Source organism: Grammomys surdaster, unplaced genomic scaffold, assembly GCF_004785775.1.
Source record: "Grammomys surdaster isolate TR1022 unplaced genomic scaffold, NIH_TR_1.0 130, whole genome shotgun sequence".
NCBI classification, from domain to species: Eukaryota; Metazoa; Chordata; class Mammalia; order Rodentia; family Muridae; genus Grammomys; species Grammomys surdaster.
In genome coordinates, this window is record NW_021604588.1 from 1,305,366 (window position 1) to 1,310,332 (window position 4,967).

Below are 4,967 nucleotides of genomic sequence, written 5' to 3' on the forward strand. Positions count from 1 at the left end.
GACAGGGAATGGAGGATGTGTGCAGAGGAGGATACATGTGCTTTTCTACCTTTATAGTTTTGATTTTAGGCATTGGTGGGTTTTGATTCATTTTAACATTACTATGTTATTTTTGCTTACTTTTAATTCAACTGAGTAGTTTTATTTTACCCTAATGTATCATCTGTTACAAAGATTTCAAGCACATGACCAATTCTAATGTATTGAAATAGATTTGGCTGTTCTTTATAATAACTCCATATTTATTAAATTTGAACATTTCCCTTAAGCTAAAACAGAAAGGAAAATCATAAATAACCATGACAAACAGCTTTCTTCTGGTGTGGTCATTTGAAATGAAACAACCAAAAAATGTAATCAATTTAAATCTAGAAAAATTAGCTGATATAAGTTGTAAACCAAATGAGTAAGAGCTGTCACTTACTCATTCTTGACATTCAATTCCATTTATTCTTTCTAATATATTTTAAACAGAATGTCTGTAAAGACCAACGTTTGAGTTGCTGTTTTCTTTTCTGGGGTTATGCTTTAATCTAAAATCATTTTAGCACATAGATATAAATAATGTTTTATTTGAGCCTCATAATTGTAATAGTTTATTATGGCATGAGTGATTTAAAATAATTGTTAATAGTGATTTAAGAGGCTAAACAGGCTTTGTATTAGTGGACCATAGTCACCCCAAATAAGTTCACAAAAGGAGTATGTTTTGAGTGCTTATTATTTGCTAGATATACAAAAAAAATGGATAAAAGAACAATTTACATTTGAATCCCTGAAGGCTACAGTTAGGTAAAGAATAGATTAAAATAGCTGTCTTCCCCATTTCACCCAAATACCTATCTCCCTTAAATATAAGGTGCTTAGATGTACAAACAGTTCAGAGTTTAAGAAAATCCTTTTCTTAAGACTGCTTCTTTTCTCTAATACTGTTGGAAGGCAGAAAATAGAATTAAAAGAAAGCCCAGTTGGTCTTCTATCTTCCTATCCCCCTTTGCCAATCAATTCTGTGAGTGGAGTCATGGTTCTTATGTGGATGTCTTTGCTCTAATTGATTTCTAGGTGGGCATGTGTCTTACGTTAAACAGAAAAAAAGATCTCAGTATTTCGTATTAAGCACCAGGACACTTCAACCTGCAACATCTGAACTCAAAAGCCTCAAATTAGGCATGGTGACCTACAGAATGCATCTGACAAGGGATGGCTCAGGAGGTGGGGATCAGCCATTGTGCTCATACTTGTCAGCGGTCATCAATTTATAGATAACATTTTAATTGGCTTTGTATTAGAAACAACTAGTTAACTGGATGGTATTTGTGTACATATACATTGTATTTAAATTCACAGAAAGTACAAGTGGCTTTATAGTAACTATTTCAAAATTGATATGAATAATTTTAAATTTTTCTAAATAACAACTATGAAGAAAAATTAGAATCATACACTGTTTTAGCCCCCAAGATAACCTCTCATTACTTGTTCTTTTTCTTACAGAGACATGCACATTTTAATTCCCAACTGGGATCATCCTGTATGTGATTTCATAACTTAATTAAATCATAGCCTTTTATATACATATCTACAATAGTTCCTGGTGGAGCTGGAGAGGTGGCTCAGCTGCCCTTCTGGGGGATCTGAGTTCAGTTCCCAGCACCCACAGTGGTCAGCTCACAACTGCCTAAGACTCCAGGTGCAGGGCCTTATGGCCTCTTCCAAATTCCACAGGTACCCACACACATGTGCCATATATTCACACAGACACACACAAAAGCATAAAAACAATAAGATTCAGTGTATCTGGTTTTATGTCGAGGTCTTTATTAATCCACTTGGACTTGAGCTTTGTGCAAGGTGACAAATATGGATCTACTTTCATTTTTCTATATACCAACTGCCAGTTAGACCAACACCATTTATTGAAGATGCTTCCTTTTGTCCATTGTATATTTTTTGGCTTCTTTGTCAAAGATCAAATGTCCATAAGTGTGTGGTTTTATTTCTGGGACTTCAGTTCCATTCCATTGATCAACTTGTCTGTCTCTGTACCAATTCCATGCAGTTTTTTTTTTTTTTAATCACTATTGCTCTGTAGTACAGCTTGAAGTCAAGGATGGCGATTCCCCCAGAAGTTCTTTCATTGTTAAGAATTGTTTTCACTATCCTGGGTTTTTTTTGTTTTTCCATTTGAAATTGTGACTTGCTCTTTCCATGTCTTTAAAGAATTGTGTTGGAATTTTGATGGGGATTACATTGAATCTGTAGATTGCTTTTGGCAGGATGGCCATTTTTACTATATTAATCCTACCAGTCCATGAGTATGGGAGATGTCTCCATTTTCTGAGATCTTTGATTTCATTCTTGAGAAACTTAAAGTTCTTGTCATACAGATTTTTCACTCGTTTGGTTAGAGTCACACCAAGGTATTTTATATTATTTGTGACTATTGTGACTGTTGTTTCCCTATTTTCTTTCTCAGCCCATTTGTCATATATATAAAGAAAGGCTACTGATTTGAGTTAATTTTATATCTGGCCACTTTGCTGAAGTTGTTTATCAGCTGTAGGAGTTCTCTGGTAGAAGTTTTTGGGGTCACTTATGTATTCTATCATGTCATCTGCAAGTAGTGACACCTTGACTCCTTCTTTGCCAATCTGCATCCCCTTGATCTCCTTTTGCTGTCTTATTGCTCTAGCTAGAACTTCAAGTACTATATTGAGTAGATATGGGGAGAGTGGGCATCTTTGTCCTGTCTCTGACTTTAGAGGGATTGCTTCAAGTATCTCTCTATTTAATTTGATATTGGCTGTTTGCTTGATATATACAGCTTTTATTATGTTTAGGTATGGGCCTTGAATTCATGATCTCTCAAATACTTTTTTTTTAACAGTGGTAAAATAGACTTTTATTTACTTTGTTGAGTCAGAAGGTTGTAAAAAAAAATTATTGCTAAAGTAGATACCAAGTAAAACAGAAAGGTACTTTAGAAGTCCAGTTACCTTGGAGTTTTTTAAACTAAAGAAAAGGTCATGTTTTCATGCAATACATACTTGGTTCTTTAAATAGCAATTGTGACAAACAGCAGAAAGAATTAGAGAATGCTGCACTTGTGATCCATACAAAACATCAACATCTTGGGTTGTACATAATTAAAGAAACATCTCACTTTTCGAAATACTGTAATAGCCAATATATAGAGGCATGCCTTTAAGAGGGCATAGGAATGCAATTTAGAAAAGGAAAAAAAAAATCACACGGGAACTAGTCAATTTCTTTAAATCACTGAGCAAGAAAAGCAACATTGAACTTCCATACTGATTTTATGCAGCCTCCATACAGTACCTTGACTTAAATCCAAGAGCAAAGTTAAGACTCTCCTCCTCTATTTTTGGTAAACAATTGCACGGTAAACTTAGATGACTTTCCCTCTGGGTTTTACTTGGGAGTGTGGCCTTTTTAATATTTATTTAAAAGAGGGCAGGTTTGGCACTTTTATACTGATGTCACCAATGTTAATATTTCTTGGGATCTCAGGAAGATTCATATTCTTTACAGCTGATACAGCACGGGCTGGAGCTCCCGCTAAGCCAGCCTCAGATTTCTCCAGTTTATTTTGTGCATCAATTTGTGTGACGAGCTCATTCGTGTTGGTCTCCAGTACCATTCCCCCATCACCATTTCTGCAAGAATATTATGAACCTTGTCTACGTGGAATAGTAAATCCAGTTCACAGACATTTTCAAAACATTTGTCTAATGTTTCCACAAATAATTGAATTAGATCTAAAATGCCAAGTTCACTTTCTGAGGAATCCACACAGAAGACAAATTATAATGTTGCATAATGTCTGTAAATGAGTTTGTTGTCAGATTCTCCGATTAATAATCCCCCTTCTAGGAAATTACAAACATTCTCATCTCGCTTAGATACCAAATGGAAAGTCTCCTGATGATTTGCTATTGTGTATCTTCACTATAGGGCTGGTAGAACTTGGAGAGCCTCGGCTTCCGTGGTTGTTGAAGATAAGGATGGCCTTGATCATGGCTGGGCGCTGGGGCCAGGGCGGGGGCAGGAGCTCGAGCCTTGCCTCCAGGAGCTTGTTGCCACTGCTTCCCCACCCGCCCCTCCCGCATGCGCACGCCTTTCCAATACTTTTAACATGAAGGGGTGTTGTATTTTGTCAAATGCCTTTTTAGCAACTAATGAGATGATCGTGTGATTTGTTTTCGAGTTTGATTATATAGTGGACGACGTTAATGGATTTTTGTATATTGAACCAACTTTGCATCCATGGATGAAACCTACTTGACCATTGTGAATGATGGTTTTGATGTGTTCTTGGATTCAAAATTTTTAAGAATTTTATTGAGTATTTTTGCATCAATATTCATAAGTGAAATTGGACTGAAGTTCTCTTTTGTGTGTGTGTCTTAGGTATCAGAGTAATTGTGGCTTTGTAGAATTAATTAGGTAGTGTTCCTTTTGTTTCTATTTATGGAATAGGTTGAGGAGTATTGGTGTTAGCTTTTCTTTGAGGGTCTAGTAGAATTCTGCACTAAAACCATCTGGCCCTGGGCTTGAGGAAATGGCAGCCCAGAAACAACATGGTTTCTTAGAAGGGAAGGGGCCAAGGGCCCAAAATCCACTCAAAGGCACAACTCAGGTTACCTAAACTTCTTCACCTGGGCCACCTCCAAAAGTTTCCACTGCCCATTATTGCCACAGGCGTTAACCAAACCTCCAACTCATGGTCTTTTCATTATGACATCTGCACACATGTGTGCCATGTTGTACTCTAAGTACATTATGACATCTGCACACGCATGTACCATGGTGTGCTCTGCTCATACCCGCCCCTTATCACCCTTTCGTGTTCCACCTGCCCTCTTTGTTAGTTACCAGTTTCCCACTAAACATTCCCTTCTACTTTCATGCCATGTGTGAGCATGTGTGTGCGTGTGTGCCTGTGC

General features: G+C 36.9%; 1 protein-coding gene and 1 pseudogene across 1 annotated transcript in view; one reads left to right on the forward strand and one right to left on the reverse strand.

The window, feature by feature from the left end:
* The window catches only part of Acbd6 (acyl-CoA binding domain containing 6), a 137,553-nt gene that overhangs the window by 112,027 nt on the left and 20,559 nt on the right, over positions 1 to 4,967 (forward strand). The gene's annotated exons all lie outside the window — the stretch shown is intronic.
* LOC114613007 lies at positions 3,451 to 4,039 on the reverse strand (annotated as a pseudogene).